Source organism: Chinchilla lanigera, unplaced genomic scaffold, assembly GCF_000276665.1.
Source record: "Chinchilla lanigera isolate Chin_1 unplaced genomic scaffold, ChiLan1.0 scaffold00043, whole genome shotgun sequence".
In the NCBI taxonomy this organism is placed as follows: Eukaryota; Metazoa; Chordata; class Mammalia; order Rodentia; family Chinchillidae; genus Chinchilla; species Chinchilla lanigera.
The window spans coordinates 17,472,925-17,500,250 of record NW_004955444.1 but is presented as its reverse complement, the minus strand read 5'-3'; the positions used below and the strand labels follow the sequence as shown (position 1 = coordinate 17,500,250).

The window sequence follows — 27,326 nt, the reverse complement described above, 5'->3', positions numbered from 1 at the left end:
TTTCTGAACCACTGTGGGCTGCACCATGGTTAGGCTGACTATTCCAGTATTCTGTTATGTCACTCCTCTGATTAAGGTTCTTCAGTGACCTGCTGTGGTCTTCAAAGTAAGTAATTTGCCTTCTGTACTTCCTGCTTTGCTTCATTCACTGTCCTATTCTTTGGTCTAGATGATTAAAGTCTAAGCTTTGCCTTGAATGGTTGAGGGGATTATATGTCCCCAGTCCTTTGGACTCTCCCTCAGTCTCTCTTAGGGAGAGATTAACTATCTCTTATCCCAAGTCCAACCAGCGTGTACTCAATCTGCCTATGATTTATACCAATTTTATGGTTCTCCAGGAAAATAGCTTTTATCCACTCCAACCCAGCCTTATGTTAATTAGGTCTCTCTTCTCTGTTCATATTTCTATTAAACTTCCATAATGGGAGTATAAGGATCATTCTAACATAGATGATATTTTTGGATACTTATCACAGATTTTGCTAAGTATTTATATCATTCAATCCACTCCAAAACTTGGCATGATAGATATTACTATAATTTTTCCTTTACATTTGATGACACAGGCTTTGAGATGTCAAAGAACTCACTCAGTGTCACACAGCTGGTGAAATACAGAGTGGGACTTAAGCCCGGGAGCCTGACTTGAGAATCAGTTGCTTTCATCTAGCTTTCATGTGATTGTGTGTTTATCTCATGCGTTATCTCCCCACCCCAAGTGTAATTTCCTCAAGAGTAGGGCATATGGCACAATAGCCAATCAATGTTGAACAAAAAATATGAATGAATCCATCTTTAAAATATTCACCATAGCTTGAGTTTTCACAGAGATATCTTCGTTGAAATGTCCATGTTTCTTTGAAAGACATTGGCTTAAGTGAAAAAATATATCAAAAGACCTTCCAAATCCCATTAAAATGTATTTCTAGGGTACTTCCTCAATGCCTCTACTTTCTGTGCTCTTAAAAATCATGGTAGTGTATGACACCTTCACACCGATTGGCTACTTTTCCAGTTGATACATTGGGGGAGGGCAATGTAATCCTGGAAAAGTGTTTGAATAGTTTAGCAGTCTAAAGTTTAATGAGGTCTGTACCTGGACCAATAATTATGATATGGAATAACATCATATTTTTATCATGTGTCATATAATTTACATAATTAATTATGAACCTCTTATTAGATTGCTTCATTGGTGAGAATGATTTCTGTGGCTTTACATTCATCCATTTGAACTGTTCAATCTACGGACATTTGTAGACTTTGTGGCAGGGCTTGTATTAAGGCAAATAGCACACCAAAGACAGCACATGGTCTCTTTCAGTGAGGACCCCACTGTGTAGCTCATTGTCTAGCAATGGCGCAAACATGTAAATAGTTACTCTCCAAGCCCCGCAGGATAATTCCTTTGGAGACATGCAAACCACAGGCAGTGGACATCAGTGTTAAACTACAAGGACCAGCTGTCTTCCTGAGAATGGCACATTAACATTTTGGATTTTGAAACCAGAAGGTTTTGATGATTCTGGAGACTGATCATGCTGACATCATTTGTGCTACACTGTTGCTAGTGTTCTAGAACTTCCATCTGCTAAGACAGATGATGCAGAGATGCAGCGAATATCTCTTTATACTGCACATATAAAGAGATGAACCATAGTAAAATATTTCATTTTGTATTAGAATTTGGTCTGTATTTGTATCCCAGGATGTATCTTAAGGAAGTAACAAATCTCAGAGGAAACGATCACAATGTTTATGATCACAATAACCTTAACAGTTACTCATTTCTCTGTTCCTCAGTTTTCTCACGTGTAAAATAAGAAGCTTGAACTACATGATCCTAAGATACCTTCTAGCTCTAATGACTCATGAATATGTTGTTCATTCAGCTTCATCCAATGAATGGGAAGGGATTTTAAAATTCACTTTATAGCTTCCTAGTTCACTAGTCTTTTGAAGTAATCTCTCCCTCTCTCTCTCTCTCTCTCTCTCTCTCTCTCTCTCTCTCTCTCTCTGCTTTCTTCCACTCCAGTTATCTGTAAACTGTACAATGCTTGCCCCAAACCATTTTGCTTTTAACAGCAAGGTAGTAATGATAGGCCTATTCCATTGACAGCAAAGATCACTAGATGAAAACAAACCTGTTTGCATTTGGATATTATTGTGTCACTTACTGGCCATATCACCAGGGGCAGGCAGCCTCTCTGAGACTCAGTTTTCTTATCTGTAAGGTGGGGATGATAATGATGTCTATATGTGGCTGGGAGGATTGAACAAAGTAATGTATCGAAGTTCACTGGCAAATAGTAAACATTCAGTAGACTTTAGCTTTTAATATTTTTACCTATATTTTAAAATATCCCACTATAGAAGTAATAGAGTACAGATGTAAGGAAATTAGAACCAGAGGTGGGAGTACAACACCTGAAAATGGGAGTGGGACATTGAGTGCTATTTTACCAGCAGCTTGCCCTGAACTTTTCTTCTCTTCAACCATGTTTCTTATTGCCAAGACCCAGCCCCAGTGAGGCTCATAAGACCTGAAAGAGTTGGCACAGCTTTGCAACGTGATTGCTTCACTCTCACTGAGGGCTTCAAGACTACTGGGAAGTATTTGAATATCTCATATGAAAGATTTACTGTGATTAAAATAGTTATTAATATTTGTTAAAATGATGTAAACCTCATTCATCTAAACCCAGACGCATGAACAAAAGTACAGAACAGTGAGTTAGGGGAAGCTCTACCTCCAAAGCTGTGTGCAGGTTCGGGCTGCATGAGTTGGGGGTGACAGCGGAGGAGGCCAAGGCAGCACCCAGGGTTGTGGAGAATGACTGGCCTTGTGCAGAGGTTGGACCTTGGCAGAAAGCTATCTGGCTTCTGCATTTTTCGAGGCTGCCAAGCTGAACTCACATGAGCTACATAAAATAAGTACCCATATATTTGCTTATAAAATGAGCACTGCCCACCCCAGAGTCAGCAGAGTTTATATTCACACTCAATAGCATGGTCTGATGCAGGGATCTACAGGGACACTCTTGCTCAATGAGTCCTTTGATCTTTCTCACCCACACTCAGGTCAGCACTGGCAAGAATTCATAATCTGTTCCTTTAAGATCTGATCTCAACTAAGTCCGTTTCTTGCCTCCTTCTGGGCTGCAGACTTGTATCTGATCATACAGACATGAATGCCTGGCCACTGCAGAGGGAAGCCGGGGCATTAAAGAGCCTGTGTATTTTTTCCAGATTTCAATCAAAGAAGAGTGAATCTTGGTCAAATTATTTCATTTTTTGAAGTGTGAATTTATCAAGTGTCAACAGGTAAAATATTAGGCCTGTTAGACTATTGTAAAGATGAATCCCGATTGCCCTTGTTGGTGGTATGCAATGGCAGAACAGAATAGTACTAAGGTGCTCAAACTCTGAAGCCAGATGTTTAAATCTCACCTGCCCCTAACCAGCCGCATGCGTGAGCAAGTTGCTGAAATCTGTGTGACCTGCAGTTTCTCACGTATAAAGCAAGGGTAATGATCTTAGGTTGGCACTAGTTGGTCCTTAATGAATAGTAATTCTTTCTAAAGGAAAAATAAATGAAATCAGACAAATATCTAGGATCCTAGATCAATCGAAAAATGTACTTTCTAGGGAGAGCAGAATTTCTTGGTATGACAAACTTTCTTCCATCTGGAAAGTTATTAAAAAATACATAACTGAGACTTCAAGCTACCTTGCTCCATAGTGCTCTATGATAGTTCATTTGTAGCTGGGGGACTCTGAAAAGTCACCTAGTTTTAGTGGCTTGCTGTTGTTCATTATAACCTCAAGATATAAGAAAAGAATTTTGGGAGATTCTGATCATAAATGTCCCACAGTATACCACAATAGTATCCATTAGTGCTATGTGTAGAACAGCTGGGCCCTGTGTCCTCTGATAAGGAAAAATATCATTGGAAATGTGCTGCAAGTCATAATATACAGATTTATATTGAGCATCCTTTTATCAGTCTCTTGTTTGTTTTTCACAATTAGAATCTCAGAAATCAGGAAGCAGGTTGAAAATCAGTTTTGAAAAAAATTAGTTCTTCAGGGAAAATGAAGCATTTTCAGGAAAAGTTAGGCTAGTGTAATTTGCTAGAGAGAAAAGAGGCTGATAAACAACTTGACTACTACCTTTGTGTGTGCAGAGTTACTAAAAGAAGGCAAAGGATCCAGTGAAGGATCTTTGCTCTAGATTCTAGAATAATATTTTGTCCCTTGTTCTCTCTAGGCAGAAGGCTGGAATTGGAGATTAGGGAGCCTGAGCCAGACCTATGGCCGAGAGAATTAGGGCAAAATTTAAAGAGGTATCAAAAACTCAGTGATTTATTTAAAATAAATAATATTGTATTAAAATGTTTTAGAAACTCAATGCAAAAAATTAATAACGAACAAAATATCAAAATTTTAGAGAAACTAGGATGAATATTCCTGCTCTTCCCCCCTGTGGCCTCAGGTTCCAATTTGGCTGAGCATAGCACTGTCAGCCTGGTCTGATTTCTCAGTGGGTTCCCGTCACTTACTGCATAATACGTAATACTGCACGTGCCTACACCACATAGCTGTATCCTACTGCGCTGTCTCCAAGCATTTTCATGGATATTTTCTTATTTAATGCTCAGAACTATTTGGGAGATTCAGTATCACAAAGGTACCAATGACCAAAAAAAGGACAGGGAGGAGACAATGCTTTTCTAGTGAAGGAGCAGCGTGACTCATCAATGGAAAAACTGAGACACAGAGCTTCCAAATCCAAGTTCACTCCAGAGACATCTGCAGCCAATTGCTCAGCCTCGGAGCAGTGAGATGATCCAAAATATCCATGGAGCTTCTGCAAGGCTGCAAGTGGATTCTTAGCGGAGGACAAGTGTGTGCCTGTGTGTGATGAGGCACAGGGGTGAGGTGCTGTGGTTGGTGTGGAGTGACTCTCAAAAGCAGCGCCATCACGGGTGGAGCTGCTCAGTTCTTAACATGTAAGTTTGGGTGGCAAACTTTTAGCTTCCCTTTTTACCGGTCATGTGACAACTGATGAAAATCTTCATATTTCCAAAGTCCTTGGGAGAGCTGGAGTCCACTTCAAGAGCCCCTAGTAAGGGTTGTCTAGAAACATCCCACAATCAGCATCAGTAATTACTCTTCATTAAGTGCTTTGCTTAATGTTGCACAGTCATCCTTGGTGTCTGCTGAGGTTCGGTTCCAGGATTGTTCATGGATATTAAAATTCACAGATCCTCAATCCCCTTACACGAAACAATGTAGTATTTGCATACTGGCTACTGTCCACTTTAAATTTTCTTTAGACTATTAATAGTATTTAATACAATGTAGATATTAGTTGAATGGTTATTTCATTGTATTCTTTAGGGCACAATAGTAAGAAAAATTGTCCATGTTTGGTACTAATGCATTTTTTTTTCAAATATTTTCAATGCTTGGTTCGATGAATCTGCAGATGCAGATGACAGTCTCCCTTACTCTGAACATAAAGACTGTTTTTCCACTATATCCTAGATCCTACCTAGGACCTTCTTCCTACCTTCCTGCATGAACTGACAGTTTCAGAAGTCCCTGGCAATCAAATCTGAATCATTGCTGAGTTGTTAAGTGGCAAAGTAGCTGCAGGGTCTAAATTCAAGGTTTTCACTATACTCCCGCCTCAACTCCCTTTCAGTCAAGGGGCAGACGGTGGCTCAGTGCAAACTGTGGAGCCATTCTGTGGTATCCTCAGGCGTTCAGACAGTGATGACTCTGCTTTATAAGTTGGTGTGCCAGAAGTTGACATAACCCGTGAAGCTCAGTGCTGAGGGCCTCTCCAGTCCCCAAGTAAATGGGAAGAAGGAAAGTAGGGGAGCACTCACTGGTTCAGTTTGGGCAAATAAGAAATTAGACAGAACACTGTCCAACAGAGAGCTGTCGTGCTTTAGCACACTGAATGGCTATGGCAGCTGGGTGGGTCCTGAAGGTCTCCAAGTGGTGCTCCCATGTGGTCTCAGGAAGGCTTCTCCCAGCACTTCCTCCACCAGGCCCTTCGCATCTTGTAATGGGAACATGAATGATTCTAGGATCTCTGACCTTCTTTTCTTCAAATTCTGAAAGTGAGGAGACTGTCATATTTCCTCTGCACCATAGAAAGCCCCCCCGAATTTGCCTGTCCATAGTTGGTCTCAACCCGTTGCTGCTTCTGGGAAAGCCATCAGCTTTCTTCTTCCTCTTGTGGTGGGCAGTAATCTGTCCGATGGATTTGTGGTAGACAGCAGCTCCTTCAAATTCCATTGGTCTTTGCTAGCCTGTGACAATCTCTGAAGGGCTGATTTGGCAGAAGTCCCCACAACTCTGTGGGTGCGCTATGGTGATGTGGCCATGGAAGATGAACTTGAAGCAAGTTCTTTCTCCTGGTTAAAACCCTGAGGCAGTGGGTGGGATGCAACTCTTCAAACTACAAGTAAGTGTTGACTGAGGCTCTCCTAGCTCTTCAAGAGTATTAAAAGGCTTTACAAATAGCAGGGGTCTACACCTCACTCAGTTTGATTGTTCTGACTGAAAAGTACTTTCAGCAGGAAAAGGAACAGATTTCTCAAGTATCTAGGCTGAATACTGGTGAAAAGAGAACACGCAAGCCAGGGAGCTCTCAGGCTTCTCACCAGAGCTGCAGGATTGCCTTGATCCCCAAATTTCAAAGCCTATTAAACGACATTCAAGAAAAACCAAGCCACCTGTTCTTCCCACAAAAACACTGCCAGAATCTTTCTAGTTCCAATTGTAAGTTTGAAAATGAGCAAAATGAGCAGGAGAGAAAAAGAATTATCATACCCACAAAATCAAACAAAAAGGGGTTAATAAGTGTTCACCATGTGCCAGTCAATAATGCTCATATGTACTCACTATTAATATCCATATCTTGTTGGCAATAGAACCGAGGCTTAGGGAGGTTAGGTAATTCACCCAAGGTCACACAGCTGGCAAGTGACTAAAACAGGCAAAATCTCAGACCTAACTCTTCACTTAAAATACTGTGCAGCACAGGTCATTGCTGGAACTCATTTGTCAAACTAAATCAGGCATTCAGGAGCTATCAGTGGAGAAGTAGTGAGTAAACATTGCCAGTCACTTGAAGTCACCAAGGATTTGAAAGGATCTGCTAGCTCACATGGCAAATCCAACTGCCACACACTCCAATCTCGTAGAAACTTTGGAAGGCCAGACATTAAAACCCTTATCCAGTCTCTTCCCTATTTCACCATAGTAATAAGCAGCAATGACAATAAAAATAGCAACCTTGACTTTAAAACATCCCAGCCTAGCAAAGGAAACTGGATATTGCTTGAAATGTATTACAAAGTTGATCCTAATCTAAGCCAACAGAAAGTGTCATCTCTCTGCCTACTAATTGTTTTTGCATTAAAATGAGTATGTGCAGAATTACAGTTGGCAAGAAGAATCCCAGCTCTGCAGCTAACTAGGCTTATGACCTTGACAAGATATGTACTCTGCTTGCAATCATTTTCCTTGCTTGATAACAGTACTATGTGCTTGGAGAAAATACCATGTCTGTGGCAGAGATACTCAGTAGGGAAAGTGATTTACACTGAGATAGGCATTTTCTTTCTGCCATATTAAGGTGGTTTTCCCATTTTAACCTATTCCAGAACCTAAGATGCCCAAAACATAATTTCCCATTCAGTCATAAATCTTGTGAAAGAGGAAAGATTTCTTTCTGAGCTTCTAAAACTCTTTCCCTGATGAGGGAGTAAAGTTAGAAGAGCTTCTGATGTGCCTGGATTTCTGCCTTCTTAACCAGCTGGCAGTGTGTGTGATTGTGGCTTTTCATGTGCTATGGACAAACAGATCTCTGAATATTTCTTTTAAGTTTCTTTTGCCTGCACACATACTTCTTATTGGACATACTCCACCACTCACACACGAATTCCCCTTAGTCTGGGGCTCAGCTGCTTTTTGACCATTGTCAAGATCAACTTGAGATTGAACTTGGACCCATAAAAGCCTGCCCATTAGAAACCATCTATAGATCTTATAGATTGAATGAATGAGAGAGAAATGGATTTTGCTTGAAAATAACATGACAAAGTATGTCCCTGCCTAACTGGGTAGCTAGCCCTCAGGTAGATGCAGGTGTCACATGGCTCTGAAGATACTGTTACAAAGGCCAGTGGATTTGCACCTGAGGGGGCTCTAAAGACCTGGGGAGCAAACTTTTATTAACAGAATATCTTTCCTAGCTATCTGTGCTTCCCAAACTCTCACATATCAACCCAGGAGTTTAAAAGGCATCACATTCATAACCTTGCGGATAAAAATGGCTCTGCTGGTGGCTAGAAATTTGAGGGTTTAAGAATAATTTCTTCCTTGTCAGGGACAGTCCTGCTTAAGGCAGCCAGTGCTACACTTGGTCTCAGTGACTCCGCTTGCAGTGGTGCTGAAATCTAGGGCATGACTTGTGTTTGCTTTTTACAAGGCCAGTGCCAGTGAAAGAGGGCATGGAGAAAGAACATTTTTAATCACGCTGCTGTCTGCATGCTGCATTCACTGAGAGATTTTCAAATGGGCATAGCAGATTCTGAATGGATGCACTGCAAGCTTTCTTACATGGAAACTCTGCTGGGCTCTTAATTGCTTTCCCCTGTTCTCAATAAAACCAGAGCACATCTTCTGACCCATTTAGAGGGATACTATGGAGCTAAGAAGGAAACCTCCTAGCACATGCCTGAGATTCAACCCCCATCCCTGGGCTCTGAGCTTCCTCTCCCTCCTCCAGCTCTTCTGCCCTTTAAATATGGCTCCTAGATAATCACTCCTGAGCGGTGATATACACAACCTTAAACAGCTGCTGGGGATGATTAAGTGCCTGTGCTTCGCTGCGGTTGTAAATCAAGATCAGAAGCCATTTATTGTGAATGTACGATAAAGCAGTAGAAGTTATTGCTACTCTGCTGCAAAATGTAACATCAGACAAGAAAATAAAGAAGGTATATTTTGTTGTGAAGGTTTAACGTGATGTGTTGTTTTTCCTTTGCATGTTCTCTTTCGGCTACTTTTCTGTTTTTCTCATCCCTTTGCCTCTATTTCTTTTCTCCCCACCATACTTGCTGCTGAATGTCTCTGGATTCAAATCCAGCACTTCTGTGAATAACACCCTGTGTCACTCTGGATTAGAGTGTGGTAACATTAATAATGCTCTGAGGCATTGAACATTGCCCTGTGTCCTGCTGTTTTTATATAATCCTTATAAAAATTGATGAAAGAGATATTATCTTGATTTTAAACAGAGGGTATTTATGTGGGCCTAATCACAAGACTGGTCAGTGCTTTGATTTCTCTGTCTTCTTCATGTGGTTTAACTGTGACTAGATCCTGCTGTTGCAAAATATGCCCTCTGGTTTCTGATTGCTCAAAATTTGTTGCAAGATTCCTGGTCAGGAATGTTTTTGCCATATGCTTTTGCCTTATAAAATCTTAATAACCTGGCATCACTTTCCTTATCCGTAGGACATCTACTTGATTCACAAGAGTTCCCTCCTCCACCCCTTGTCCTTCCCCTACATTTCAGTTCTTCCTCACCTTTGCTCCCTTGGCTTCTCCTGCTCCAGCTTCAATCCTGTAAAGAGGGGAGAATGGGCTTAAAGGAGCACAGAGACAAGGCACCTAACCCAGCTGGGAAATTGGGGCCTTAGGAAAGTCTTCCTGGAGGGGTCACCTGACTTGGAGGAGGAGGAAGAGGGAGCAGGTGAAGAGAAGGCCACTCAAGGGAGAGTGCTGGAGACAAAAGATCACAGAAGGCAGGCATCCTGGGGGACAGAGGTTGCCACGCTGGGAAAACCTTGGTTGGTTCCATGAAACAAGGAAGATAAGGCTCGTGTAGTGAGAAAGGAGGCTGAGGAGGTGGGCTGAGGCCAGAGACAGAGGGTTAGGGGTTTTGTGCTAAGGGCACTTGGTGTCCTGCTTGTCTTTCAAATCTGGCATTCACACTAAGGAGTTTTGCCACAGTTGAGGCAGCATCGATCTGGCCTCTTTCCTCCCCAGATGCTTAATACTGTAATCTTTACTATGCACTGTCTTGTGCATCAGAGAAGCTCGTGGAGGCAGGACTACGTGCTTTTCCTCCTGGGCGTCTGCAGGCACAAAGAAGTGCTTAGTGGTATTCTGTTGGCTGACTGATTTTGCGGGGAGAAGTTGGAAGCAATGGAAAGGCCACACCACAGGAGATCTTTCTAGACTCTCCCTAGCGACCGTTCCCATTGATGTGACTAGATTTATGTGCAACTGAACTTGAGAATGAAGGAGGATGAGACAAGCATGCTTCTTCCTGCCCCTTACCCACTGATTCTCTGCACGACTCAACGACGGGCACAGACAGTGTTGTAGAAGCAGCGGCAGCAACAAGGGCACGGGGTGGGTCCATAGGCAGGGTGCAGGTGAGACCCGTCTCCTGTGGAACTTGGCTCTGGGAGCCCAATTCCTCTTAATAATAAAGATGTGGAAGGAAATGACTTCAATTGTTTTCTCTCCGCTCCTACATTCTGTGTTCTGTCTGTCACTTGGTATTAGATAGAGTTAAGAAAAGACCACATTATAAAAATTTCCACGGTTAAAAATGCAGAGCTCAGGGAAGAGAAGCCTGACTTCCTGCCTTGTTCTTTGTGAATGGCTTCTTATTTCTCCTCAGGCCCCCCTTTCCCTGACAGTTCTTGTAGATTCTGGTGAAAATACAGCTCCTCCTGGTTTCTGAAGGGTTAATCCATTATAAAATTTCATTGCATGCATACTGATTGGTATATCAGACCACCACAGACTGAGCTGTAGCTTGATATTTGATGTGTGGAATCTCCCCAAATAATACTGCAGTGTCTCATTTGTCTTATATCTTCATAAGAGAAGAGGACATTACAAAGACATTGAGTTTCTGCAGTTGAGGGCTGACTTTCAAGGGCCAATTTAAAATTTTATTTTACTCAGTTCTGGTTAAAACAAATCTTAGAATGCATATCTTCTGCTTGCTACATATAATTCATACTTTTTCCATGACAAGTACTGATCATGAGGAATATAAATCACTGTACCCAGAGCTGTGAAACAGCAGCCATTGTGACGAAGATTTTTGGGATATGTAGAGCTTTGCTTCCCTGTTACAGGACTCACATGCCACACTTCGTGACTTCTCTAACATCCTTTTTTTTTTTATGTACCAGGGGTTGAACCCAGGGCCTTCACACTGACCTACATCTCCAGTACTTTTTAATTTATTATTATTCAGTAGAATTATCTAACCAAGTAGCCCAGACTGGACTCAAACTTGTGGTTCTCCTACCTTAGGGTCCCAGTATGCTAGGATTTTAATCATGTGATAACATACTTAGCTCGAATATATACATTTTAAGTTACTTCTTTCTCCTCTCAGCCATCCATTGCAGTTGCTACTAGTGGGTCTGCTTCAAAACTTTGTTTTCCTCTAATGTTCTGTGGATTGGGAAGCCAGAAATCTAAGTTTATTGAATTATATGCTTTGAGTGAGAACCTATGAGAATCCCAAGAAATAAAATATATGAGATGGGGCAGTGTATAAATTTTACAACATCTCGTCTGTATGCTCAGAAATAGAGTTCTGCCTAATATAACAGAGGCGGGATACGAGGACTCTTCCCTTTCAGCACCTTTTTGGATCTGTAAAAACCAAATCTGGGAAGCTGTTCTCCAAGGTTCCTCAGGCCTCATATTTATATACGTCAACACTTCTGTCTTCTTTACCTTCCTTCTCTTTAATATTCTCCTGAGCCCAACAAACACTAATGTGTATCTTCATTTAAATTGGCCCTGAAGCCCATTTTTACCAAAGTAGTGACTACGTTTTGTATTTTCATTTTTAGATTTTGCTGGCTATTAACTATAAGGCCTTGCTTCTCAGAAAGGATATGTTAGCGGAAAATAAAGGGTCTTATTTTTCTGTTTATCCTTCACCGCCCTCATTTCACCTCCTCCTTCTGTACCTGCCCTGCAGCACTGCTGCCACTGGGCTCCTGTGCCTTGGGCCCTCACGTGAGTAGGCACAATGGCATATACGACACGGCCCCTCCACTGTGGCCACAGTTTTCTTTTTTTTTTTTTTTTGGTTTTTCTCTGGTACCGGGAACCGAACTCACGACCTTGCGCTTGCCAGGCAGGCGCTTTGCTGCTGAGCTAAATCCCCAGCCCCTAGTTTTCATATTTATAGACTGAAATTTCTCCTGCTTTTGTCTCTCAAGGACACAGACACTGACAGGTAAGTTCACCGGCAGGGATGTTGACAAGAGTCACTAGCACAGCGATGCCTTTGCGGCAGCAGGGCGCTTTCCTCCATGGTCTTTGTAGTCGTCCAGGTTGTTGAAGCTCCTGGCTGGGTACAGCACCTGAACTAGTTTCATTCTTCGCCTGAGGGCACTGACCTTTGGTTTATTATTGGCTACTGGGATATGTGAGTCTCCTGAAATTGTAGATGCCTGTGCATTTATAGACGAAAATGGACCAGCTTCTACACATTCTTAACAGGCTTATAACTCAAAGAAGTTAGAGAACCATCAAATTACATTTTTCTTTTACTGGTTAACCCAAGTGTACAATCATGTGGTATGCTGGGGAGGGAAATAGCAATTGCAATAGTATTATGGAATTCCCACTACAGAATGGCAGTCACATGTGTGGATTGCTCTCTCCCAAACATGCAGTGGTGTGTGCTTGTACATGAGCATTCTCAAGGAGGAAAAGAGGAAAATAGAGAATGCATTAGTTGTGACATTAAACTTATGCACCATCCCACCTCTTAGATACAGCCACCATTAATTCTGGACCCATTTTTAGATTGGCTCCTAGTGTCAGGATTTCCATACCACAAATTGGAATCTGTATGCATATCTATGAGCAGGACATTAAAGACAAAATTGTAGTTATGGATTGTTCTTTCCCCCAGTAGACGTAGGTGAAAGTCCTATTTTATAACATACCCAAAGACATGCAGGAAGAATTTTCCTTGTTCCTAGGAGACACTGAAATTAGGAGTCTTCATTTTCCAGTTCTTCCTTTCATGTGGGGAAACAGTTGCAGTACCAGCACCAAGGCTTTGATTTTCATCCCTTTTACAATATAAGTGTGGAGCCCTCACCCTTAAGAAGTAGATCTGGCTCATTTATTCCATAAAACTTCAAAGTCCCTTTGTTCTTTACCCCCTGCCCCTGCTTATTTGCTACCCCTAGAGATTGCCTTGGGTTAATTTTGATATCAATTATGAATTAATGTTTTCAGATTGTATTTATTCCACAATTTTGTTTGGATAAGGGAAGGTAATTGCTTTATGGCATGGACTTAGTCTGTCACTTTAAGCAGGATTTCTAATATGTAATATATATTTTTACATATTTACTTGATATTTAGTCACATTATTTAAGTCTCATTTTTAAGGGGCTCTCTCATATGATATCACTCTAAAAATGTTGATAAATGTGTTCTCTGTTTTATCAAAAACTTTTATATCTTTAATTATTTTTGCCTACATAGTTTGTTAAAGACTGATAACTCAAATTCTTCTAGTGTAATCATATTTTATCAGTCTCTCTGTAGGGTTGCTTCTTATGAGTGCTATATTATTCATTTTATCTCAACAATAATTATAGTTTTTATATATATCAAATTGTGCTACTCATTATTATTTGTGTATCTGACTTAATGGAGAATTAAAATTTTGCCTCTATCTACAGCTCTTTTTTGGAGTTACGTCCTCAATTTTTGGTCACCTTAATTGTTTCAAGGTTTTCTTACTTTATTTATTTTTTTATTTTTTGGTTTTTCTCCGGTACCGGGAACCGAACTCACGACCTTGCGCTTGCCAAGCAGGCGCTTTTGCCGCTGAGCTAAATCCCCAGCCCCATGGTTTTCTTACTTTAGATGTGCTTTTATGAAATTATAACTCTTCAAGTGTTGCTGTTTAATGCTTTTTCTTTTTCCTTATATGCACTTATTCTGTTTATCCATTTTTTCTTGATATATTTATTTTTATTTGCTATTTTTGATGCAAAAAATTAAAGAACAAGCTTTGTGCTTTTAATGTTAGTAATGGTTAGTCAGATTTTTCAAAGACAATCTCCGATCTATATTAAATTAGCTTTCCCAGTAAGTGATACCTTAGTAATATTTTAAAAAGACATCTGTCTTATTTCATTTGGGCTGCTTTAACCACAGATTCAGTAGCTTATAAGCAAGATTAATTTATTTCTCAGGTATGCGAAGGGCTTTCACACTAAGCTACACTCCCAGCCCTTAAACATTTTGGGTCTAACTAAATTGTTAAGTTGTGCAGGCAGGATTTGAACTGTGGATCCTCCTACTTCAGCCTCCTAGATAGCTAGGATTACAGGTGGTGAGCACCATCACACTGGCTCCTCAGGCATCTCTCAAAGGGCATTAATCCCCCTGAAGCCCCCTTGACCTAACTACTCCTGAGAGCCATGTCTATGGCCTTGGGAGGATTTTAACATATGGATTTTGGGAGGACACAAAATTCCAGACCATATTATCATCTCCCTTGGGAGAAACAAAATGTAATGTTGCAATATACTCTACTGCTCTTCCTCTAGTTCCTCTTTATGGACTCTGGTTATAGATGTCACAATTTATTTTCTATTATATTAAAAGCAAAAGTAATCATTTCACTCACTTAAAAAATACCCATCTGCAATCAATTTCATAATTAATTAAAATACATTTAAAACACTTAAACTCACCTCTGTATATCATTCTTTTTTTTTTCCCTCTCCATACCTGTCCTTCTACCAAGATTTTCCCATCCTGGCCTGGCTGTGGTGTGCTTCTCATTGTTCTGGCCTAGATTTGCTAATGCTTCACTGGGAAGACTGCCACTGAGTAGAGTCCCATGTGCCTGCATAGCTGAGCCGTTGCTTTTGCTGTCTTCTCATGCACAGTGCGGCTTCACTGGGTACAGGCTCTCAGACTTCAGCCGCAAGTTCTGTAGTGTTTTGCTAACCTCTCTTCCAGCACTTTGACTGCTGAAGAGTTTGAGAGCAGCCTGATTTTGTTGTGAAATTTTATTTTTTTCTGGATGACCTGGTTATTTATTTTCTTGTGGATGTCTCCCAGATTTTCTCCTGTGATCCTCCTTCTACCTTTTCCTTTCAAATACTGAAAAAGTCCTCCTGCTTATGCTAATAGATAGCCATTATCCTGACATTTAGTTCTCTTGGAACATAACTTTCATTAATTTTTTTAGCTAAAGCATTTCTTAGTGACAGGAAACATTTCCCAAATTGCTCTTGATTGCTCTCTTGCTTCTTATTCAGCAAAAATGTGGACTTGTACAAGTCTGTACAATTGCTCCTACTAGAATGACCCTCCTCATCAGTTTTTCAAAGGTTTGTACAGGAACGATTCTGAGATCTTTTAGGGTAAATGAGAAACATACTGTACAGTAGTACATCGGTTCAAGAGCCTAATTAATTCCACTATTCTGGAAAAGATGTCCACGTGCATGCTTGTCACTCAATGCTGAGTTCCCAAACAAAAGCAAAACTTTGCCAAACGTGTTTGTGAACTGAGGTACCACTGTATTTTTTCAAATGTTTTTCCTTGTTTCTTTCAGTAAACCTACTTTAGAGGAGAAAGTGTCTCTAATTCTTTTTCTCCTCCTGCAAGTTTGCTCCCCTGTGTTCTTAATGAGGGCTTCCTTGGCCATTCAGCTCTTGATTCCCAATTCCATTAGGTTTTTTTTCTATGTACTTGTCAATTGCTAAAGCTACCATCTGTTTTATGTCTGTTTAATCTAGTTTTTAATGACTGTCCTTCCTTTACCTCCATTTCAGCTTCACTATAACATAAACTCCTCAAAAGAGAATAGAGATCTTTGTATGTTCTGTTCCGTGATATATCCCAAGCCCACAGGAGAACCCCTGGCAGATACTAGGTGCTTGTTAAATATATATTGGATAAATTGTTAAATTTTCCAGGTGCCTAAATATCCATTGATTTATCCTGTTCATATATACATAAGCAGATGTGTTCTCCTCTAGTATCTACAGACAGAGATGGAGGATGGAAATACAGCAGATCCCTTTGGAGACTGATGTAATGCCTTGGCAAACTCCTACACATCTTAATTAACATAAGATGGGGAAGCTGTACCTTGACTGGAAATTAGAGCCATCATTCCAAGGATTCTCATCTTGAGTGAAGGATGAGGGAATGATACTTAGTAACAGAAGTATCCTCTTGCTACTGAATGACTTTCTCTGTATGATGGGATTGTAGGACCAAGTTTGCACAAGAAATAAGCCTAAGGGACTCCTGGTGCCTTTGGTGGTGTCAAGATCCTGCCAGCCCACCAGAGAGGGTGTTACCTACCTTGGCTTCACAAATAATGAAGAAAGGGGAGTGTGTTATTAACTGAATATAAAGGGCCGGTAGCTTTATTTTCTTCTGCAAACAGAAGAGTGCACTGCTGGTACATTCTTTAGTCAGAATGGTTCTTCTCACCTTCCTTGGCCCCCTCCTGCTCATACTGTAAACAGTACTCTTCTCACCTCAAATGATCAATACAGGGAATTGTGTGTTGTGTTTGCTGTGGTTTCACTGTGGTTGGCCCCCTGCAAGCTCATATGTGGAGGCTTGGTCCCCACTGCGGTGGTGGTGAGGTGCCTGGAAGAGGTGGGGCGGAGGGGAAGGCAGGTCACAGGGCTGCACCTTCATGACTGAAGGAACTCACAACATGGGTTATATCTCACAGAAATGAATTAATTCTCAGGAGAGCATCTATTATGAACAGAAGTCCCCCACATGTTTGCTGTTGTGTATGTGTGGGCATTTCCATTTCTCTTTCTCTGCCATACAGAGATTAAGGGGACCCTTCCCAAGATGTTGGCTCCATGCTGTTTGGTCCTTCTAGCAACCAGAATTGTGAGCCAAACCAATATCTTATAAGGTACCTGGACTCAGGTGTTTTGTTATAGCACCACAAAATGGACTCAGACAATGACCCCCTCCTCTTTAAGAAAATTTAAGATCTTTGCTCATGGTTCCTATAACTTAAACATCCTTCAAGATTCAATTTAGACTCTGACTTCATTATAGACTGATATTCCTGTCTTTCCAAAAAAAAATTAAGACTCCCCTTTTAGTGCTGTGTCTCTTGAGATGCTTAGCATAGTCATCCTTTAATGCATCCTTAAGTGTGTTTTCTCTAATACTTTTTAATCACTTAAAGTATAAGAACTATTCCAGCTATATATTGGTGCATAAATATTGGAAAGATGTATTATTGCATGGGCTGTGTGGTTACTTGCAGGTTTTATCTAGACTTTCTACTTTCTACTTACGTGGATTCAAATTTTTGGGCAATGGGCTCAGCTAGAATAGGTGAATGGCTAGGCTATTCTTTCATCCCAGGATTTTTTATGGGCTGCTATTACCAGAACAGTTCTCCAGGAAGACAAAGACATAGGCTATAGGCCTTTTGAGGTTGAAATTTCCTCAGTGTCATTCCTCTCACATCCTATTGGTCAAAACAAGTGGTGAAGCCTGTCCAGATTCAAAAAGCAAGAAAATCTTTTCACTTCTTGATGGGAGAGATGGCAAAGTGACACTGAAAAGGGACATTCAGGTCGGTAGCAATTGTTAAAACTTTGTTCGCAACATCCATCCTCTGGCCAAAATAGTTGACATTCCTCTGTTATGCAAAGTAGATTCCCAGGCTCCCAGAACTCTCACTTTAATTTTCAGTATCAAGCTCAAAGGCTGTGACCCAAAATTTTTCTAGATCCAGAAGTGGACAAGGCTTCTGTGGTGTAGTATCTTGGGATCAGCAACTATTGATCTCCAGATCTGTGGTCTACTATGCCAATTCCCTTCCTTCCCTCTTCCCTCCCCCATCTCTTGACACTCCTTCCCTTTTTTATACATGTTTCCAGTACATAATGTTCACATTCCTTGTGTGGAGTTGGTACATGTAGATAACACACACACACATACACACACACACAGAGGAATTGAGTAAGAGTAAGGAGGATACAGATGGTGAATTGACTTGATTGTAGTCATCGTTTTACAATGCCATATAGTATGTCTAACCACCATGCTGTATACCTTTAATGCATATGACTTTATTGGCCCATCATTTTGCAATAAAGCTAAGAAGGTTACTTGAATTTGCAACTGAGTGGTGTTCTGAATTTCTCTGCCTATAGAACATTAGGAATGCAGTGGTCTTTCTATTTTAATCTAATCTGCAGTGTTTTTATCATTGCAACTCTCTTAAAACATTATGAGGCTCGTATGAATCTTCTCCACATCCATGCTGTGCTCTGTAAGCAATGTATATTAGTTTTTGGAAGCAAATCTTTCTGCAGGGTAGCTCCTGTGTGACAATGGCTTGAATTTTTTGGATGTTTCTGTATCTAAATGAACGTGTCTACCTTGCACTATCTTAAGTCTTTCAGAGGTTTAAAGAAGGCTTGAGAGCCGCAACCTTGTTTGATGCTCATATTGAAACTATGCTGTATGTGGATAATCATTTGTTAGCTGGATAGATTGAAAGTATGAAAGAATTAAATTTCTAACCCAACAAATCCTGAGCCTTTTACTTTTCTGTAAATCATGCTCACAAACTGAAATGTCTTTCTTTAGTTCATCTCTCTTTTGACATCATTTATCATACAGTGCAAAAAGTGCCAGTTGACACTGTCAACTTTCTGCCAGATCCACAAGCTCATTAGGAACATTCTCTATGCTCTACAGTACCTCAGAAAATAGTCTTGCAAATGTTCCATCACTCCATAAATGGATTGCCTTTCTCCAGCTTTTAATAGCAACTTCCTTACTGCTTTTCCAGCCTTCCTACAGCCTTTTCACTGCCTCCCAGCTTTCACCTGCAACCCAGAGCTAAAACCAATGCTCCGTGAACACTGCTTCTGGGTATCTATTGAGGTCTGTTGTATTTTGGGCATAGTAAACTATATCAAAATTTAATGGCTTAAAATAACAGTCATTTATTATCTCTTACGATTCTATGGCTTGACTGAGTGGCTCCGAGTGGGCTTCTCCTGGGTTCCCTCTTGTGGCTGTGCCAGGTGTTGGGTGAGCCATAGGTAAGCTCAGCTGGAACAACTGCAGACCTGGACCTCTAATTACACGCATGTCTTGATCTTGGGTTGCTACATGGTATCATGGTCACAAGATTCCAAGACAGAAAGGGCAAAAGCTCTAAGATCTCTTGGGACCTTGGATCTTGCACTCACACCTCCTTCCACCACATTCTAATTATCAAAATATGTCAAGTAGCCAGGCCGGTTTGAAGGACTTTGTCACTGGATGGGGCAGGGCAGTCTTGTCACATACAGAGGTGGACATCACTTGAGTTGAGAGGAATTTGTAGCCATTAAAGAATATAATACAGAAGCCAAGTTCTATTAATTGTTGTATTCTTTATGCAATAAAGCAGATCATCTGACATAAGTAAGTACTATAATAGATATTTGCTGAAGTGAAGGAAGACGAAGGGAGGCCAGTAATTACAAAGCTGGTGTTCCATTTAAAATAGACTTAGCATTCAGATACTCTCAGAGGCATTTTCCTTGCGTGACTTAGGAGGATTTCGCTACACATAATGAATGTGGCCAGAAAAATGCTGATTATATCTTCTAATACATGAAAACCCCAGGAACTTGGTTCAGTTTAGTTAAAGGATTTTCAATTTAACAGCTCTCATGAATATATATTTGCATTATTGCTGAGTAAGCTGAAGTAGATCTTTGTGACTAGAGACAAGGGAAATTCATAAATTTGAACATGTCTGGCTATATATGTGAATATGACTAAAATCCTTAGTAAATGCAGAGAGAATTCAAAGTGGACCCTGTCAAGAATCAAGATAACTTTTATTTCCTTCAGTAAAAAGACTTTGTTTATACACATTACAATAAATGGCATGTTGAAATAATCTAAATGACTTTAAATTCCAGCAATTTAAAACAGTGTGGAGCATAAGCACATATAGATACTGGCACAGGGCTCTAGTTGTCATGGTAATACTTTATTGTTTGACATCCAGATTCTCATTTAACATTTCTGTTTATTAACGGGTTCAGCAGTAAACAGACTATTTCAAATCACTTTAAGTGCTATTATGTAAACAGGCACTTTCAAAAGCAAAAACTATACATGACCAACCTTCCTATAGCTGTCTCAGAGTACTACATATATGTTGGTCCTCAAAATTTGCTGAATTAAATCAAAGTGAGCTTTCACTCCTATTCTAACTATGATGTATAAGTTTCCACTTTCTTGTATGATTTCATTCCTATGTGCACATTGGAAGTAAACACTTTTCAGGTGTGTGTGTGTGTGTGTGTGTGTGTGTGTGTGTGTGTGGTACTGGGGATTGAACAGAGGGTCCTTGCACTGAACTACATCTGCGTCCTTTTCTTAAATTTTCAGGTGGGGTCTCTTCACATACTTTTGAAGGCATTCGTCTTTTCCTCATTTAAAGGTGTATCCTTACATTTTAGGGCCTCTGCTGCCAAAGTATTTTTGTTCTTTTATCAGAATTTGATTCAGTGGCTTCCCCCAACCCATCAGCACTTACAACATCTTACTTAAGTTTGCATGGATTTCTTCTTCTCTAGCCAATAGACTGTGCCTTCTCTGACTTGATCAGTCTATGTGGACTCAGTGATATCCTATATGTGCTTGGCACTGTCACACTGAGGAGAGACAAAGACAAAATTCCTACTCTTGGTATATGCATCTTTTTTTTTTTTTTTTTTTTTTGCCTTTTTGAGACAGGGTCTCCCTCAGGCTGGCCTTGAGCTCACTTTGTAGCTCAGGCTGGTCTCAAACTTGCAATGATCCTCCTGCCTCAGCCTCCCAAGCACTGGGGTTGCAGGCATGTGCCACCACGCCCGGCTTTAGTATATGCATCTAAAATTGAGAAAAATATACTTCTATGAACAATAATAATCTCAGTAATAACAGCAGTTACTATGTACGACTTGTTTCCCTGTTCTTTGCCAAGTATCTTTTATACGTTATCTTTCATTCATCAAAGAACATTGCAGGTTAAGCAGTTGTGTCCAATTTGAAAGTAAAGAAATAGGATATGGGAATTTTGTAAGCTTGCTAGAGACCACACTTACAGTAAGTAGATGAAGCAGAAATTCCAACTGAAAATCGATGTTAAAGGCTCCAATTTTCCTGCCTGCCGATCCAGGGGTTAGCTTGGATAGGAATATATGGCTGAAAATCTGAAAAGAACTCCAAATAAGAAAGCAGAACCTCAGGTAAGGTTGAAAAAGAGGGAGAAATGATTATTGTTTTTGCAATGGGTCATGTTTTGTGGCTTAATTATAGAATGAAATGTGGGCACTGGTTGGGCAGGGCCACATGGGCAGCTTAGAGCGGAGTCCCTGAGGTAGTGCAACTTCCTGCCATCCCTGACCACCTTGCCTCCGCCAGTCTCCCTCTTACTACCCCCCTTATTAACACCACACAACCGTCTTTTCTTTCTCCGTTCAAGATATCAAATCCATTAGAGAACTTCCTTACTTTCATAAAACCTGCTCCAGGTTATAAACTTCTGGATGCCTCAGAAGCTCTCTCGCACATATATTCACTTCCAATTGGGCTCAGATTTCTGTGTGCATCTCGTTGTGTTTTCCTGTTTCCCACTTACATTCATTTCTCTCAGTAGGAGAGAAACCTCCTGGAAGCAAAAGTTTTATCTTTCTTTTCAACTCCTCTCCGCCCTCATCCAGCACTGCATTTATTTTGGGCATTTGATAAATGTTACTTACAGACTGACTTGAAGGGATGTTGTGAGGGATAAGTTAAAGCAATTACATTAATGAATGACCACCTACGGAAGCTTCATCGAGTGGTACACCGTGTGTAAAATGGAATTCTCAGTGTTGTGTCTGAAAACTGGACATCTGTGTTCTTCAAATCTTGTTTGCCTTTATTTTCATTTTCTAAAAAATTATTTATCTGTATTCTGTTCTTTTTTATTCATTTTTGGTTTTTAGTTTTAACGACTTTTCTTTAATTTTTATTTTATCAACGTAACAATGTAAATTCCTTTAGTAATCAAATAATAATAGCATTTTGACAGGAGACAGCATCTCCCTACCTTTCCATCTCTGTCTCTAATTTCCTTGGCCAATGGCAAACAGTTCCAACAATCTTCACCATATCTTCTGGCATGTACTTGTGTATTTTGAAAATGCAGATACTGCTATCTGATTATTTTAGTTACTTTTATAGTATAAGTAAAGAACAATCTCATCATGTATTTAAATTTCCCTTCTCCCCAGGCTCTTCAAATAATTTAATCAAAATGTGGAGTTAAATCAATATTTATTATTGATAGTATTGGGACTGTGTAAATATTATTAATTGTTGAACCACATTAGAAAACTAATGACATTTGAAATATTTTTGAAAATACAAATCTGATTATGTTCTCCTTGTTATATAGCTTTTTGCCCTCCGTTTAGTAAGTAGCTCCTCTTAGAAGCATTTATTCAGTGCTTTGAGTATCCAGTACTGTCGTTGACCCAGAACACGAGGACCCCTTGTTCTTGGCCATGAGCTTTAGACCTGCTCCGGCTTGCCCCATCTTGCCTTCTCTATGCAGTCAGAGATCCTAGCGCCTCAGGGCTGAAAGAAGACATGTATCTCTACCTACAGCCTGTACTACCTGCCCTTGTACCCAGGACTCCAGGATTCCTGCCCAGACGCTCCCAGGCCCTCCCCAAGATCTCTCCTTGCCAAGGCAGATGGTACTGCTCTGTGCACAGTACACCCAAAACTGTTGTTGCAATGCTATAAGCTTGTGCACGCTCCTGTAGAGAAGATAGGAACCAGGGATGAAGGATAAGCAGATTGCAGGTTGAAGAACTCTATCTTACTCTTGGCCTGGCTGGGGTCAGTGTTTATTTACCTCTCGGTAATTCACCCTCAGAAGATGATGGGACTCAATCTCTGCTTGGTTCTTTCAAACACATCAGCTAATAATTTGTTTTGTTTTACTAGAGAAGTCCCTCCTTGCACAGTTGTCTAAGTCTGCCATCCTGCCACGCCGCAGTGACCTGTTACCCCTATCGGTGGTCCTTCAGGAAATCCATTCTGGTTCTCCTCTGTGTTTTCTGTGCTGTCTTCTAGGCCTCCTGTCTTCTTCCCTCTTGGTTTACTTCATTATTCTGCTGAAAGAATACACAGAAGATGTTTCATACCGAGAAATAACTTTATCATGTCCTTCACTCTAAGCAATCATATCAAATCAGTAGATTGGGAGATGATTTCTTTCAGCATTTTGAAAATACCACTTCAGTGTTAAGCTGCAAATATTGCTATTTAGTGCAGTGACATCTTAATCCTTGATGCTCCCCCATGGAATCTGTTTCTTCTCTCTCAGAATGTCTCCCAGGACACATTCCCGGTGTTCTGTGATTCTGTGTGGCGTGTTTGGTCTGGGCCCTTTTCATCCACTCGCCTGAGAGCTCTGTAAGTCCATTCAATCCAAAAGGCATGATCTTCTGTCCAGCGGAGTTTCTTGCTTTATCTTTGTTAAATCCCGTCCTCCATTTTCTCTGACCTATATGTTTTTAGCTAATATTTGAATGTTTGAATTCTTAGCATTGTTTCTAAAATTCAAAGAAAATATTTTTGTGGGGGAGAGGGCCTCTTTGTTCTCTTTCTGGAAACTTATGATAGTCCCTTTCTTCTTGCATCTTTCCTGTATATCATACTTTGCCTTTCTCAGTTGCTGTTAATAATGCCTTACCTCTTTCCCTGTAGATGCAATGTTTTGTTTATCTCTCTGAAAGCATGAATTCTAATTCTCCTTCCGGAGTTTTCTCATGTTTTCCTCGTTAGTTTTTTTCTCTATAGGCTTGTTTTGTTCTCTTCTTGTTGGAAATTTTCCTTATGAGTCTCTGAACCTTGGCTGACAAATCATCCAGAGTAGAACGGCTCACAGCCTGTGTGGAAATTCCGCATACACAGAAAGATTGTGCTGATGTGGTGAGGCTCCTGTGGCATGGCAGGGTGGTCAGCTGACTTTTCATTGGTGGACCCTAAAATTCCAGTAGCTACAGATGCTATTTCGTGAGCAGGTAAGCATCAAGAGAGAGAGAGAGAGAGACAGAGAAAGAGAGAGACAGAGAGAGAGAATGAGAGCGAGATGAAGGGAGAGAGATGGAGGGAGGGAGGGAAGGAAGGAGGGAAGGAGAAGGAGGAAGTGAAGAAAGCCTTTTCACTTTCCTGTGCCCACTTTCGGGGCGCTAAAAGGAGAAGGGAGCCAGTGGTTTCTCAGCTTGAGATACAAGCTTTAGCTTAACCCCAGTTGGCCTTTTGACCTTGGCGTCAACTGGGTTTGGCTGAGGACTCTTTTCTAACCCCTCTGTCACAGAAGTGTCTTTCTACTGGATAAGCATCTGGACGACTCCTTTAAACCCTTCCACAGAGTCCCCCGTTGGCTACCGGTCACTGTTTTCGTCGGGGAACTCTGTCTCCTGAGCATTTCCAGCAAGTGTGGTGGCAATTTGCTTGCTTCTTCCTGCCTCCTTTCTCTGTTTTGTTATGCCAATGGCCAGGTGTCTATCTACCTACTAACTTTTAAAACGTGATGCTCCCTCTTACCTGCAATAATATCCTCATATATTCTTTTTGTTCCCTAACTTTATGCATTTTAAAAAATATTTCTTTTCTCTTCTGCAAATGGAGATTTAGCCATAAAGGAGATAAATTCATAAGTTCAATGTGCCGTGTTTAATTGGCAATTTTACTGAGTTATTTAATTTTGTTTTTCTCTGAATTTCATTTATTTAATTTTGTTTTTCTCTGAATTTGTTTTTCTCATGAGATTATCAGTGAAGATGTGAGTAAACATTCACACTATCTAGAAAAGTTATCCTTAAGGCCGTTCAAAGTTTAGAGTGCAGTTATTTTTATTCACATTTATGGATTTTTTAGCACATTATTTAGGAAGTAAAAATGTTTAAAAATATCCTTTAATTCAGGGCATGAATAGAAAACTTGAAAGTGTAGTAAAGTTTTATATATCCGGTAAAAAATAGGTAAATAATCATACTAAGAAGTAATTATAATGAGAAAAACCCTTTAAAAAATCAAAGTGCAGTCATGATATTATGATATTTGTCATGGTTCCTGTAAAGATCTCAAGGATAACAGAAGATAAGGTAAGGACAAGAATACCTGCAGTTTACAGGAATAATAAAATGGAAAGAAAAATTGGAATTAATTATTAATTAGAAATATTGAGTTCTAAAACTAATAAAAGCAACCACAGTTTAAATTTTTATCAAACACTTTCTATGTAAGAATTTAAATGTCAAATAAAAAAATCTGAACTTAGTGGGGAGCGATTTTATTCCAAAAAGATTGTATCAAGTGGAGGAGAAGATTGCAATAGAGAGAATGTTATAAGATTGCAAGTGGAGGAGAAGATTGCAATAGAGAGAATGTTATAAGCATAAGAGTTGCAAGCTCTCAAAGAATAGGCAAAATGGTGTAAATAAGACTCCAAAAACCAAGTGTGGGGAATGGGATTGGAGGGGGCACTACTGGAAAGTAGATCGGAAACTGTTTTACCCGAGGCCAGGCAGGAGCGATCTGCTGCTTCCCTCTGAAGATGAGCTAAGGTTCAAAGGCTGGCGGAAAGAGAGAATTTTAACCCAATTTGTTTAACAAGCATTTTGTTCTGATTGATCAGTGGGGAAAGACATTTCATCTAATTAGTTACAAGGCAAAAAATAGCCATTTGGAGGGCCTGTGCCTGGCCTTGTCCTAGGAAAACAAGCGGTTGTCTCCGCGAGTCTTTCTTATTTGAGCCCAGTGGGAAGGGCCTTCTCTGCAGTCAGCACGTTCGGGGAACGCAGAAGGATGGGGCGATTTCTAAATTGTTTTTTTGTTTTTGTTTTTTTTTTCCAAGATTGCAAGAATCAGGTACATTTACCGCGGTTGATACAAAAAAGGCATGGTGGCTACCTCTGGAAAGCTAAGAGGCTGCTGTGGTTGATATTTCTGTGAAGTATTTTGATACAATGTAGTAAATGCCGTGATAAATAAATGTGCAGGTTGCCATGGTAACGCAGGGGTGAGGCCCCTTGTTTGGGAGAAGGGCAGGCAGGCATGGCTGAACTGTCTCCTAATGGATGACCAGGATCTACCTAAGTAGAAAGCAGGCTACCAGTACCAAACCAAACAATATCAGTGAGGACTGTAGGGGCGAATGTGCTTTGTGAACTTCGTGCAGTTACACGTATGTGAAAGAGGCCAGGGGCAAAATAAGACTTTTCTGGCTGATGAGAGATTTTCCTCCTTTGAGCTGTTATGCCAATTTTTTCAGAGTAAGAGTCTATTTGTAAGCATCTAGTAAAACTCTAGGTAATACTTAGGAATTTACCTAGAGTTTATTTTCCAATATAAATCATTTGTCTTCTAGCATCAAATTTCATTGTCTCATCAGTGTCAAGCTCCTACATTGCTCAATTTGGGACGCAGGTTATGGCAAAAGAAAATTTTTTCTCTTGCACCCTAGAGAGAATAAACAATAGGGAATCCATTTCCAATGTGTCCCAGTGGCACACCACTCCCTTTGCTTGGTGTGTATGTCCAGGTATGCCGGAGGGAAGTCTGTTTATGAGTCACAATTCAGCCAGCAGGGACATCAGAGGTGGCGGATGAGCAATACTGCGAGGAGGGTTATCCCAGGATGGAAGGCTCAGGGTTAGGGCTCAGGTAGACAGCTGACTGAGGGGAGAGGCCCAGCCTTTTGGTGAATAGAATTCAGTGAGGAAAACAAGAAGGTGGCTCGCAATTCTACATGCCGCTAAACCCTCAAATTTCAACCAATTAGTGACTCGCATTTCCCCCTGCAAATGATGGGGGTTCTGTTCTACGATTTGATCTGTGTAGCTTTGATTGTCACTTCTAGAATGCTGTGACAGCTGTAACAAAAGAGAAATAAAGTCTTTCACCAAATATAAAAGATAGTAAAGGGCAAAGCATGCTAACATAAGGACAGTACTTGGCAGTGCCCACTTGTTCTGGACTCAGAACCGAACCAAGGTACCTACCAACAAACACCAGAGCACACGGATCGCCAATTGAAATTTTAGGATGAGCCTTTATTAGCTGGCCAGCCACCGACTGAGAGCCTCCACGCAGGGTAGGATAAGCTCATCAGCAAACCAGGTGTGAGAGCAGCTTTTAAGCCAGAAAACCAC

The 27,326-nt window shown here is 40.5% G+C and overlaps 1 protein-coding gene across 1 annotated transcript in view; it reads left to right on the top strand.

Moving 5' to 3' along the window:
- The window catches only part of Clvs1 (clavesin 1), a 195,493-nt gene that overhangs the window by 15,147 nt on the left and 153,020 nt on the right, over positions 1-27,326 (top strand). The window lies entirely within an intron of this gene.